Source organism: Callithrix jacchus, chromosome 4 (assembly GCF_049354715.1).
Source record: "Callithrix jacchus isolate 240 chromosome 4, calJac240_pri, whole genome shotgun sequence".
NCBI lineage: Eukaryota > Metazoa > Chordata > Mammalia > Primates > Cebidae > Callithrix > Callithrix jacchus.
In genome coordinates, this window is record NC_133505.1 from 6,071,458 (window position 1) to 6,086,044 (window position 14,587).

Below are 14,587 nucleotides of genomic sequence, written 5' to 3' on the forward strand. Positions count from 1 at the left end.
AACCTGTCCATCACCTCACTTATTTATTTATTGTCTGTTTGTTAGTGTTTGATAAGATATTTAAGATCTACTCTCTTAACAAATTTCAAGTAAACAATACAGGATTGTTAACTATAATGATCATGCTGTACATTAGACCCCCTGGCATCTGTTCTTCTTACAATCGATCTCTTCACATCTTGCCTCTTTCTAATTCTTTTTATTCTTTCCTTTTGGAGCCATCAGAAGATGTCTGTTGGACCATTTATTACTTTACAATTCTTATTTGTTTGCCTTTTCAAGCTTTTTATTTTTGGGGTTATTTCCACAGACGTAGCTTCCATTTCAGTCGCTTTATTTTAAAATTGGACAGCTTTATTTCTAATCACACAACTTTTGATAGAGATGTTTTAAACCATACCCTTCAATATCTCACTATCTTGTTATGATGATTTTTTTCTGCCTCTCCCTACTTTAGTCTCCTTTACCACATCAAACACACTTAGTTTGTACTGTCTTTCCAACACTTTTTTTTTTTTTTTTTGCAAGTTGGAAAACAGTTTAATGATCACTCACCAAAATCCACAGGAGAATCTTAAATGTTTACAAGCACCAGTTATTCCAGGATTCCTGCCTGTACCACATCCTTCATGGCAGAGCATCACGAGTAAACGTTTCTGGTTGTTTCATCTACTTAAAACCAGATGTAAGACACAAACTAAGTCTTTGCAACTTTAGGCTTCAATGTGAAACCATTAAAGCTCTTGGCACTTAAGGAGGCTGAGTTGAGGCAGGAGGGCTGCTTCAAGCCAAGAGTTCATGACCAGCCTGGGCAACAAAGCAAGACCCCATGACCATGAAAAATAAAAATAAGTTAACTGGACACAGTAGTGTGTGTCTGTAGTCCTAGCTGCTCAGGAGATTGAGGTAGGAACGTCACTTAAGCCCAGGAATTCAAGGCTGCAGTCATGCCGCTGCACTCCAGCACTCTAGCCTGGGTGACGCAGCAAGACCCTATCTTAAAAAAAAATCTCTTGGAAAGGTTTTCTCTCTGAAAGCAGTTCCCCTGCCCAGAAGATGTTTATGGCCCACATATCTTCCAACTGGCCAAGACAGTTAAGTACTTCAAAATGCCCCAAGAGGTCCCAAAATTTAGTCAAGGCAAGTATCAAACAGGCTGCATACTTTCCAGGTGTGACGAATGATCAGAGTTTTAGAGACATTAACATCATGGAATCCTTGGAGGACTGAGATACTAAAGCACCAGCAGACAGTCTCACAGGAAGTCTGGAACCAATTCTTCTTCTGTCAGTAACAGGCCTTTCTAGACTTTGGTCTAGAAGATGAATTCTTTGTGCTTTGAGTTATGGATCTGTCCTTTTGACTTTAACCTTCTAACGGCTTCCCTCATACCTTTGGGTTGCAGTGGTGGCATTTCTCCCCACTTCTCACACACATCCAGTGCTGCCTCTACCACCTCCCCGACGAAAACCTTGGAAATACCAGACATAGCAGTAACATTCTGAGACACAGAGGTGCCAGTGATGGACTGGATCAGCCTTTTGATGGCTGCCTTAGGGAAAGCTGAGCAGCGATACATTTCATAACGGTTCAGCTGCTCTTCAGAAAAAGAAGAAACCAGGATTTGCACCTTCTGAATCTCATCTTCATCTACCTTCTGCTGCTTCTCTTTCTTTTCTTTGGTATCTATTTTCAGTTTTTTGGCTGCAGGAGTAAGTAATGATGAGTCTTAGCTTTCAACCTCTGTTAAATCTGAGACATCCTGACTCTTGAGCTCGCCTTCCTCCGCTACAGGTTCTTTTTTGTTTGTTTGTTTGAGATGGAGTTTCGCTCTTGTTACCCAGGCTGGAGTGCAATGGTGCAATCTCGGCTCACTGCAACCTCCGCCTCCTGGGTTCAGGCAATTCTCCTGCCTCAGCCTCCTGAGTAGCTGGGATTACAGGCACGCGCCACTGTGCCCAGCTAATTTTTTGTATTTTTAGTAGAGACAGGGTTTCACCATGTTGACCAGGATGGTCTCCATCTCTTGACCTCGTGATCCACCCGCCTCGGCCTCCCAAAGTGCTGGGATTACAGGCGTGAGCCACCGCACCCGGCCTAAAGATTATTTAAGACTAGGAAACAAAAAGAAGGCAGAAGGAACTGTAATGTGGATGCCTAATGATTTACAACTGAAACTCTTGAAAAATTCCTCTTCTTTGATAAGAGGAATGAGCAGGGCTCTCAGGCGAAGCTTGCCCAGGCTTTTTTTTTTTTTTTTGCTAAAGCTTTGGCTAGCTCTCTCAAAACACTCTCATAATAAGCAGATGTTATATTTGGTCCTCTAGAAGGGCTACAGGAAAAGTTCCTTGAGCATCCCAAAAAACTGTTGCCATGACCTTTGCTTTTGACCAGTCTGCTTTTGTTTTAACCGGACCGTCTCCGCCTCTTGTAGCCATTGTTTTGATTGTGCTTTGTCTTCAGGATGGTACCGGTAAAACCATGTTTCATCTTCTGTTACATGCTTTGAAGAAATTCTTCAGAATTTTGATCCCACTTGTTTAAAATTTCCATTGAAAGGTCTGCTTTTGTCTGCAGCTGGGGCACTCCGGTTTTGGTGCCCACGGAGTGGAAAGTTTGCTCAGCTTTAACTTTTCTATCAGAATTGTGTGAGCTGAACCAGCTGAGATGTCTGTGGTGTCAGCTGTTATTTCTGCTGTTTATTATTTGTTTATTATTGTTATCACCAGAACGATAATCTCTGAGGGGGAAAAAAAAAAAGGAAAAATAATTAGGGCATAAACAAGATGAACTTTTTCTTTGCGAATGGGTGTGGATGGTCTGCTGGGTGTGGATGGTCTGCCGCTGTGGGCTCCTTCTTCCACATCATCTCACCCGTTTTTAAAACGAGTTATTCATTTATAAGCTGCTGATTTCTTTGCATCATTCTCTTAATAAAGGTTTTTGTAAAGTATCAATGATTTTACTATTCTTCTACCCAAGCTTCATCATAAATGTGATGTTTGTTCTTGCTTCAATTTTAACAGAATTCACGTTGCTCTAACAGGAGCTCTTTTCAAACGGATGTCTTGTTCTTCTTAGTGCCTCAAGCTAGCTGTGGTTCAGACCAGTCATAACAAGCTAGTACAAGTTTATTTTGGTGCAAAAAAAATTAAAATATGTTCATAGTTTTTTCATAATATGCATTTGCCTTGAACTTTCTGAAGACCCCTTGTGTATCCTGTTCCGAAGCAGCCACTGAAAGCCCAGAGCTTGCTGCTAGGGCCTACGCCCAGATCCTGAAATCCCGTGGGAAACTGGCAATGTCATCTCTTGATAGCCGCTTTGGCCTTGGTTTTTCTTGGATCTCTGATATCTAGAGATTCTTTTTCTTCAGGGCTTAAATATGTATTCAAAATGTTTTGTGGTTGCATGTGTATATGTTCCATTTATCCTGGAAATGGAAACTGTAAATTAATACTCTACAGTGTCCGTTGTTAAAGTCCCCATAAAGAGGCGTGTCTTGGCAACCTTTCTTCCGTTTGTTTTCAGTCTCTCACTGACATGCCTGTAGTTTCTTTTAGCCCTTATTTACATGGCTCACCAGTCTGTCCAGGCTGCAGTGCTGTCTGAGTCTTTCCTACTATTTCATAACGTCAGAAAATGTCTACCCCCTTGCCTGTTGGATTAATTTCTTGTTGCTGTGGAACAACTCGCCATAAACTTAGTGGCTTAAAACACCCATTTATTAGCATCTATTTGGGCCTCACTGGAGCCATATCAAGTTGTCAGCTGAATGCAGACTGCCCTGGAGGTTCTGGGAAGGAATCTGTGTCCAAGCTCATTTTGGCTGTTGGCAGAATTCAGCTCCTTGGGGTTGTAGTACTGATGTCCCCATTTCTTGCCGAATATCCACTGGGGGTTGCTCTCAGCTCCCGTAAGCTGCTTTTGGGTTCTTTCCACATGGCCCTCTCCACCTTCAAAGCCAGCAATGGAAGATTCTCTCATATTGGGTATCTTCTCTCTGACTTCTCCATCTGTTATCAGCTGGAGAAAACACGCTGCTTTTAAGGGGTTCTGTGAAAGGAAAATAAAAACTTAAGACAGAAATTCACTGTGGTAAAAGAAACAAAATTAAGCTGAAAGCTGAGGCCTGCAAGAAACTGCCTTTCCTTCCATTCCTAAGCAGATAGCTACAGATGTAAATATCTCCACAGGTGGCTGCTCTAAGCTCACCTTATCTTTATTTATTTATTTATTTATTTATTTATTTATTTATTTATTTTTGAGACGGAGTTTCACTCTTGTTACCCAGGCTGGAGTGCAATGGCGCGATCTCGGCTCACCGCAACCTCCGCCTCCTGGGTTCAGGCAATTCTCCTGCCTCACCTTCCTGAGTAGCTGGGATTACAGGCACGCGCCACCATGCCCAGCTAATTTTTTGTATTTTTAGTAGAGACGGGGTTTCACCATGTTGACCAGGATGGTCTCGATCTCTTGACCTCGTGATCCACCCGCCTCGGCCTCCCAAAGTGCTGGGATTACAGGCACGAGCCACCGCGCCCAGCCCCTTCAAAATCATCTTTGAAGAAAGGTACAGACCACAGAATACTTCTTGTTTTTTTTTTTTTCTTCTGGGCATGTCCTTAACCTTGGCAAAATAAACTTTTAACTTAATGGAGACCTATATTAATAGCTTTTGGTTGACAGCACATATGACTGGTTAGGACTCTTTGGACACTCTCCCTATCTTTAAGCCACTGTTCAGTTACCTTAATTCTATCTGCAGAATCCCTTTTGACGTCTACCGTTATGTAATCATGGGACTAATAACATGGAATCAGCATCGTGGGGCCATCTTGGAATTCTGCCTATTACATCAGTTGACATTTACTGTCTGCTTCTTGACTATTTCCCATGAAAATGTACACTTTGAGCCACACTAACACTTACATTTTAACGTTCATTGTGATGCTCTTTCTTTGGTTTTGATAGGGCTGGCAATATTACGGTACTTGTATATCTTTTGTCACCCGTTACGGGTCAAACTTTCCTCTAGTACGTAGAATACACGACGGAAAAGAGACTACAGTGGATTGAATAAGGCATGTTGTAGGACTCACTTGACTCAGGGAGTGTGTGTTTCGGGGGTGCTTGCATTCAATTCTGCCTGGCCATGTGTTTGCTGGAAGGAGGCTCCCTCCATGTGTTAGTCTGCCAGGCTCAAACCTGCCTTATTCATCTTTATATTCCTAATTTTTAGTGCTTTTGTTCATTCATGGCAAGTGTTAGATAACTGCTTTTTAGAGAATGCTATTTTTTTTTTTTTTTTTTTGAGACAGAGTCTCATTCTGTCACCCGGGCTAGACTACAATAGTGCAATCTCAGCTCACAGCAGCCTCTACCTCCCATGTTCAAGCAATTCTCCTGCCTCAGCCTCCCGAGTAGCTGGGACTACAGGCACGTGCCACCATGCCCAGCTAATTTTTGTGTTTTTAGTAGAGATGGGGTTTCACCATGTTGGCCAGGATGGTCTTGATCTGACCTCGTGATCTGCCTGCCTCAGCCTCCCAAAGTGCTGGGATTCCAGGTGTGAGCCACCGCGCCCAGCCGAATGCTACTTTTTATTCTGTGGAAATTGACTGTTTTTTTGTATTTGTCTTGGCTTTGATAATATCTAATATCTTAATTGATCTAAAATAATGTCGTTCCTGTGCTTGAAACTAATACCGTATGTCCTTTCTTTACTATTCGTATTAATTGTTTTGTTTGTCTTTTGAACATCCGGTAAATTTTCTTTCTCGTGGTATACACAGTTGTCATGAGAACATTTATTAAGCAGTAATTCTCATCCTGTGGTTCTGTTACTCGTAGTTTGTTATAGAGTAAGCCCGAATAAAAAGTCTTTTGGGGTTTTACATTTTAGAAGATTTTTTTGTTCTAATAAGTATTAAATCTTTCATTATATTTTCTTCTCATTTCCCAAATATCCATTCATATTTTCGCCTATTTATGTTTTCAAATACATTTTATTAAGTATTTTAAAGCATTCTGTTGAGTTTTAATTCATTCTTCTAAATTTTTGTCTTTGAATGTAAAGAATGTAGACTATGATATTGTAGTCACTGTGTTGAGCAGGCTGGTCTCAAACTCCTGGCCTCAAGTGATCCTCCTGCCTTGGCCTCTCAAAGTGCTGGGAATACAGGTATGAGCCACTGAGCCTGGCCCTTAATTCATTCTTTGTTTCTCTGTTAACCTACATATTGTTATCTTTAGCATTTATCATCCTCCCAAGTTCAATGAGGTTTCACATTCCCTTATTCATATCTTTCATTATCTTTCCCTGTACAGTTTTATGATTATGTTTTAAAAAAGTTTCTTTGTCATGCCATAGTCCTCTTGCAAGTTGGGAATGCTTTTGGTCACGCCTGGGAATAGGATATCCCTCATTCCCGCACCTTCTCCTTGTATATTTGTCTGCATCTACAGAGACGCTGCTGCTTCTGAGACCTTTGCTAAGCCTTCACCACCCTTGCTGAGTTATCGCAAAGCTGATGTTTCTTTTATTAGTTTGATGGGTTTGAGCATGAAGAAACATCTTGTATTATCTTTCTAGCAGCTCCCCAGTCATCTGATTCTCGGGAAGTTGAAAAAGGAGGGTTTGGAACGTCTTCCCCGCTGCATTTTCTCCCAGCTGGTCCCTGGCCCTCCCTTTACAGCCCCACAGAATTTGCTTCCTCCCTATTCTTCAAGAATGCCCTTCCTGTGTTTAGAAACTGATGCTGGATTATGTTTCCCGTAATTCTGCTTGATCTCCTAATAGGGAGTCATTTTATCCTGCAGTTGTAAATCATTATCTCTGCTGCCAGTAAACTTCTCAGTAATCCTCTGTGTTGACTGGCACAGTTTTACCTGCTTTCAGTGGAGAAAGTCAGAGCATAGACTAGCAGTACTGAGAAACTGCCAGAGTTTTACTTTGTTATGTTGCCGTCTAGCTACATGTGCTGTCTTATTTCCTTCACTTCATCTCCATTTTGTTGAGGATTGTGCAGCTTGAGAGTGCTTTGTAGGTGCAGGAGCGGCTAGTCACAGTCTCCTCTGCAGGTGACTTTCGGGTCTGCTTTGTTTTCCCTAGCACTCCCCAGGCCCAGGCAGGAAGAAGTGGAGGAGTGCGTCTCATGAATGATTTATCAACTGCTCTGGAGAGAGAAAGTGCTGACAGTAAGAAAGACCAGGCTTATTTTCATCTTTTGTATTCTTTACTTCCAAGATTGTTTTGGAAAAACTGGACACTTCTGAGCCACGGAGCTTCAACCAATTCAACTAGAATATTCTGTATACCTGTTGAGATAGCAATATTTGCCTTACCTCTCTCAGAGTGGTATTGGGATGCTCAACTAATATGTTAATGTAAAATTGCCTTGTGATACAAAGGACTATTATGAATGACTGTCATTTTCATAACGGCAATGATGAATATTATAAACCACGTATTGCCTGGTTCTCAGTCGGATGGATTGCTAATTGACAACATTCTACCTTCTTTGCATTTCGCTCCTCTTCCTTCATAGGGAAAAAGTGAACAATTATTTACTTAATGCCTGAAAGTTAAATGCTAAAGGAAAACTTCTTTACTAGCCAGTCATAGGTCTGCTGATAAATAGAATTGAAAGATTGGCCCATCTCAGGTTAGTGATCACCAGCTGTCTTCACAACTTGGCACAAAGCAGATGTACTTTCACTGACACACAAAACGTCCAGCCTCTGGACCTAGAGATGGCGGAGCCCTGGTTGGGCGGGCTGCGCAGTCGTGGACGGGTGTCTGCACCTTCTCTGGTCCTCCCTGGGGCATGTTTTCTAAAGGTGATCATTTAGTTACCTTAGCACAAGGCAAAGCACCTACCTAGATAGCAGAGGTGACCCCATCAGATAAGAATTGAATTTAGGGAGAAATAAAAGTGCTGAGCCATTTGAAAGCTGAGTTGTTTCCATAATTAGGGGGACTATTTAAAGCCCCGTAGTGTACACTCAAGGTTTCACTTTCTACAATTGTTTCTCCTCATGTAGGGACAGTGTTTCCAGGAGTAGAAAACTGTGGCGTTATGTTGTAATATGAGGGCTATAAGATAGTGCATTAACCTAAGACTGTGGAAAAGATGGTAAAATATTTACCATAGCAATTGGTGCATATTTGTTTCTTACCATTTCTTTCTCCCAACATACACTCCTTCGCTACATGCCACCTGTTGGTCCTTTGAATTGTTCTTTCATCTGTTTTACCAAGTCGACCTCCCAGTGAGTGAGAACCCTCCTGTTCCTTTCCAGCACCGTTTCTGTGACTCCTGGAGAGGGGCTCAGGAGGTAGACCCATGGCCTGAATTCACCAGTGAAGGTGAAGGCTGCCTTAGCAAAGATAGGTTTTGTCAAAATAGTGGCTGATACAGCAACAAAAGAAGAATCGTAAAAGAAGCGAACTTCCCTGGCTGCCTGCTGGCTGAATTGAACTAGAAATATGTTATAGTTGTGTCTTGTGTGAGTTCACTGGCTCTAAAAAGCAGGGCTTTGCCAACTTAGTTTCCTCACTCAGTAAACCACAAATGGGACAACCTGTAAATACAGCTTGTTCTTAACATCCTGTAGGACATGCTATGCAGGCGATCCATTTGGACCACCACGCCCAGCAGTTTTTTTAATGTAAAATTTTGTCACATTATTTTTCTTGCTAAGACAAAGTCTTGCTCTGTTGTTCAGGCTGGAGTGCAGTGGTGCAGTCTCTTCTCACAGCAACCTCCACCTCCAAGGTTCAAGCAATTCTGCCTCAGCCTCCTGAGCAGCTGGGATTACAGGCATGCACCACCATGCCCAGCTAATTTTTGTATTTTTAGTAGAGATGGGGTTTTGGCATATTGGCCAGGCTGGTCTTGACCTCAGGTGAACCTCCCACCTCAGCCTCCCAAAGTGCTGGGATTACGGGCGTGAGCTACCGCACCTGGCCTTTTCACACTATTTAAAGAAGGATTTATTTCATTCACTCAGCCTCCATTCAGGCAGTGTGCTAGAGCCCAGGCAGACAGGTGCAGCCAATAAAAGAACATTTCCCCTGGTGCATACCCCTCCAAGGTTCTGTGACATATAATTTTAAAAATCACACTAATCTCCTTGATCAAAACTTTTATCTCAAATATAAAGCAGCAGTCACAGGGACAGCAACGTTTCGGTCACAAGTTTTGTTTCATGGTTATCTTGTCTTTTTATTAAAACAAAACAAAACAGTAGCAGCCGTGAGAAAGCTTCACCTTTCCACACCCATCACTTGTGGCTGTACAGTACCTTATGCTGGGATGGGTGTTTCATGTATTCTGAGTGTTCTGTCATTGATTTCATCATTGGCTGACTTCCTTTGGGCAGAGATGAAGGAAAACCCCTAGTGTCTAAAGTCGTGAGTTGTTATTTCTTCTCACTATAAGGTAGATGTTGTTTTTAACCTTAAACTTAGAAAATGCTCTCTGCTCTAGGTACTCCCTGCAATCGCTAATGGGACAGGACAGGCAAATTTCAGGAAGCTTTTCTTTTGACAAGTAGAAACAGTGGCATTATGGGTTGCATAGTATCCCCCAAAAAGATGCGTTCAATCCTAACCCCCCATACCTGTGCATGTGACCTTATGTAAAAATAAGGTTTTTGCAAATGATGTCAAGAAGAGGCTATCAGAGGGCCCTTTATCCAGTGCAACTCGTGCCCTTATAAGAGGAAAATTTTGACCCAGAGGTTCACAAGGAGAGCTCCATGTGACCACAGAGGGACAGATTGGAGTGATGCAGCTGCAACTGACAGAACACCGATGATTGACAGCCACCATCAGAAGCTAGGAAGGGACAAAGAAGGACTCTGATCAGACTCTCACAGGCACTTGGCCCAGCTGATGCACTGATTTCCAGCTTTCAACTTCCAGAACTGTAGGAGACTATAATACATTTCTGTTGTTTTTCAGATACTTAGTTTGTTGTATTTTGTTACAGTAGCCTGTGGAAACTAATTCAGATGGTAAATGCAAGGGTTATCCTTTTTTTTTTTTTGGAGACAGAGTTTCACTCTTGTTACCCAGGCTGGAGTGCAATGGCGTGATCTTGGCTCACCGCAACCTCTGCGTCCTGGGTTCAGCCAATTCTTGCCTCAGCCTCCTGAGTAGCTGGGATTACAGGCACACACCACTATGACCAGCTAATTTTTTGTGTTTTTAGTAGAGACGGGGTTTCACCATGTTGACCAGGATGGTCTCAATCTCTTGACCTCGTGATCCACCCGCCTCGGCCTCCCAAAGTGCTGGGATTACAGGCTTGAGCCACCACGCCCAGCCAAGGGTTACCTTAAATAAAAAAGCACTGCAATGAGAACCTGATGGGGGAATGGAAACGGACAGGCGTTCTAGACCAATGAGAACCTGATGGGGGAATGGAAATGGACAGGTGTTCTAGACCTGGTCAGATCTTTTAAAAACCCACAGGGCAATTACACTTTAAAACTTACAAGTGTGTCTCATGAATTCCACAGAATCATATGTGACATATTAAAAACAATTTAAAGAGAACTTATAGGCTAGAAAACAGAAAAACATAGGGTTACTTAGGAAAAATTATTGAACTGAAAGCAAAAAGAAAGGTGGGAAAATTATAATACCTGACATTTCTAGCCAGTACTTATTCTAAAACAAGGACTATAAAAGCAATAGTTCACGAATTTACTTATTTCGGAAGTTTAGATTTTTTAAAAATATGGCAATTTAGGAAGCTAAATGCCATTATAGGATTTTTTGTTGCCTGTGTTCTCCAATCATTAGGACATGCTTTCCAGCACCGTGTGTGCTTGACACAAACCTCCTTGGAAGGCCGGAAGGTTTTGCAAAAGCTTTGGGAAAGAGTTATGGCTGAAGGCAGCCTAATCCTCTTACCTTGAGCTAATAGCAAAGAGCAGATACCAAAGGAATGTAGACGAGTTTTTTTAAATGGCTTGTTTACTCACGTTGTCCTGAAACTGACCTTTGGTCATTTGTGCACAGGACTGCTCTCTACTCCAGGGGTCGACAGTGTTTATCCCCCACAATTTGTGTTTGCTCCCAGCCTGTGTCATTAAACCTATTCTAAAATAAATATGAGTGTCTCTAGCATATTGGAGCTGCACAGCCGGACTTCCTCTTCGGGGTCTGTAAGCTGTGGGGCCCCCTAGCCACACTCTCACAGGTAAAACAGCTGTGTCTGCAAACTCCTTTCATCCATCACTCAGCCAGGGTCTGCAGGTCAGATTTGACAGAAGCAATGTTGTAATATCCAGCTTTTCATTAGGACAATGACTCAGTTAATTTTGCTCTAGAATAAGCAGTATTCTGAAGGAGGCTCCTGCATTCAGGGTGTGTCTTCAGTATTCTACTGGTGAACATATCTGCTGTTATTTGTGTAATTTATTTAACGATTTTTGAATAGGAAATACAAATGATGTACACAAATATTCCTCTTCTAGATTGTCTTCTGTGGATTAATTACCAGTTCATTAGATAATTATATTTCTTTTAAGATCGTAATGTCAGTTCCTGGACTGAAACCAGCAGGTAGATTGCTGGAAGCCTTGGCCTCTTTTTCCATTTACAGAGTAGGTAAGGTTACTTTGGCCCTTGATGTAAATTCCAGTTTTCAGGCTACACATCTCATTCATTTCTTCATTCTGCTAGGACCACAGCTAACGACCTAGGCAGGCCCTTGCTGTGAATTCCTCCCTATATTATTTGTTCCTTAATTCTGACTTCTGTTATCCAGACCATGGCTATGTGTTTTAGAAGAAGGAAGGGAGGGAGAGAGGGAAAATGCTCGTTAAGACCCGACCACCTTCTCTCCCAATTCATTCTTTCCATGGCTATGACTGAGCACTAAGTCCTCAGCAGAAGTTTTGACCAGGAAGTTAGCAGGTAGCACATTACCACCTGTTGACAGTGATCTCTAACTGTGACATCGTCCCCAGAACAACTCTCCACTGTACGTGTAAGGATGTCTTGGGGGAGCCAGCCAGGCTATAATTCTTTTGATCTAACGACATGGGAACAGTAGCCATCTAAAAAGTGTATGAAGTCCTTTTTTATTAGTGAAGATATATTACATGTTATCATTATGGAAAAACTGGAAAATATAGAAAAGTAGAAAGAAAAACAATTGAGTTCTGCTGGCCTGCCCTGCTTTTTGTAAGACCACACTTAGAAATTAGTCTCTACTGCCTTTGTGAAGGGCTCATGAATTATTTTTTCAATAACTCACTCTAGAATGTTGCTGGAGTGTGGTAACTAAGTCTCAAGTTGCCATTTCTATAAATAACCTTATTACCTTCCTGCACATTAGAACTTTTGCTCCAGAAGCCTCCTACCCTCTGGAAACTTTCTTTTTCATCATTATTCTGCACGGTTTACCAACACAATTGCACAATAAAAGCTCAGAATTCTTTGGGTATCTTGGGACATTTATGTGGACCTTCCGCTGGAATGTAAGCTCCTTTTATTCACTGTTATATCCTCAGAAACTGGAACAGTGCCCTGCAAATGTAGGTGTTCAATACATTTTTTAAAATAATAGCTTCTGCCGGTCGCGATGGCTCACGCCTTTAATCCCAGCACTTTGGGAGGCCAAGGCGAGTGGATCACAAGATCAAGAGATAGAGACCATCCTGGCCTACATGATGAAACCCTGTCTTTACGAAAAATACAAAAATTAGCCTGGCGTTATGGTGCGTGCCTGTAGTCCCAGCTACTTGGGAGGCTGAGGCAGGAGAGTCACTGGAACCCAGGGTGCAGAGGTTGCAGTGAGCCGAGATCGCACCACAGTACTCCAGCCTTGTGACAGAGCGAGACTCCATCTCAAAAAATAAAATAATAGTTTAATTGATATTTATTTCAGATATCAGAAAATCTACCCATTTAAAGGATACAATTCAGTAGCTTTTAGTATGTTTGCAGTTGTCCAACCATCACCACAATCTAATTTCAAAGCAGTTTCACCACCGTTTTTTTCCAAGAGCGAGTCTTGCTCTATCGCCCAGACTGGAGTGCAGTGTCACAATCTCTGCTCACTGCAACCTCTGCCTCCCAGGTTCAAGCGATTCTTGTGCCTCAGCCTCCCGTGTAGTTGGGGTTACAGGTGTGTGCCACCATACCTGGCTAATTTTTGTATTTTTAATAGAGACAGAGTTTTGCTATGTTGGCCAGGCTGGTCTTGAACTCCTTCTCTCAAGTGATTCTGTCATCTCAGCCTCCCAAAGTGCTGTGATGACAGGCAGGAGCCACCACACCCTTTTTCATCACTTCTAAAAAATCCTCAGCTGCTTAAACAGTCTGTCACTCTGTCTTCCTTACCACCACTGGCAGCCAGTGATTTACATTCTATCTCTATGGATTGGTGTATTCCGGACATTTCATGTAAGTTGAATGGTATGAAATGTGGTGCTCGTGTCTGGTTTCTTTCACTTATCATAAGGGTGTCAAGGTTTATCCATGAGGTAGTAGATATGCCATTCCTTTTTTATTGCCAAATACTGTATCACCAGATATATATATAATACCATATCATGTTTATCAGTTTTAAGCTGATGGGCATTTGGGTTATTTCCATTCATTTAGGTTGGCTTTATTTCTTTCAGTATTGTTCTACAGTCTCCACTGTACAAGCCTTATTCTTCTGTTAAATTTATTCCTAAGTATTCTTTGTGATGCTGTTAGTACGTAGAGTTCTTTTCTTAGTCTTATTTTCAGCTCATTCATTCCTAAAGTGTAGAAATACAATTGACTTTAGGATATTGATTTTATACTATCCTTGCTGAACTCTAGGCATACTTTTGTGAAGTCCTTAGGATTTTCCGTATACAAGATCATGTTATCTGTGAATAGATACAGCTTTACATATTGCTTTCCAATCTGGATACTTCTGTTTGCTTTCTCACCTAATTGTCCTGGCTAGAACCTCCAGTTCAATGTTGGATAGATGTGGCGAGAACAAAATCCTTGTCTTTTTCCTGGGCTTAGGGGCAAAGCTTTCAGGCTTTCACTATTATCTATCGATTTCCATAGACCTGGTTTATCAAGTCAAATCAATAAATATTTGAGAAGGAATACACATTTAAATATATTTTAAAATACATTCTTTATAGTGTTCGCTTTGGATCTTGTTAATCCATTCCTAATCAGTGGTTAGAAAGTTATTTCGGCCGCATTCACTTTTAATAGTTTTAAAGCTTCGCATTTCACATCTAGGCCTTTAATTCATGTAAATTTATAGTATATGTGGTATGAAGTTGGGATTCTAATTTTGTGATTTATCTGAAAAGCCAATTTTCCTAACACCAGTTATATTCTTGTTCTATTTGGTAGACAATTTTATAGAAATGAAAAATAAATTATTATGGGGTACTAATGATAATTTATTTATTATTTGTGCTTTTTAGAGAGGGATCTCATTCTGTTTCTGGCATGCGGTGGTGCAGCTATAGCTCACTGCAACCTTGAGCTCCTGGGCTCAAGCAGTCCTCCTCCCTCAGCCTCCTGAGTAGGTGGGATTACAGGCGAAAGAGCCAAACCACA

The 14,587-nt window shown here is 41.6% G+C and overlaps 1 protein-coding gene and 1 pseudogene across 17 annotated transcripts in view; one reads left to right on the plus strand and one right to left on the minus strand.

Moving 5' to 3' along the window:
* Positions 1-14,587, plus strand: part of KIAA0319 (KIAA0319 ortholog) — a 108,297-nt gene that overhangs the window by 6,221 nt on the left and 87,489 nt on the right. The window lies entirely within an intron of this gene.
* Positions 1,224-3,987, minus strand: LOC100415686 (transcription initiation factor TFIID subunit 11 pseudogene; annotated as a pseudogene).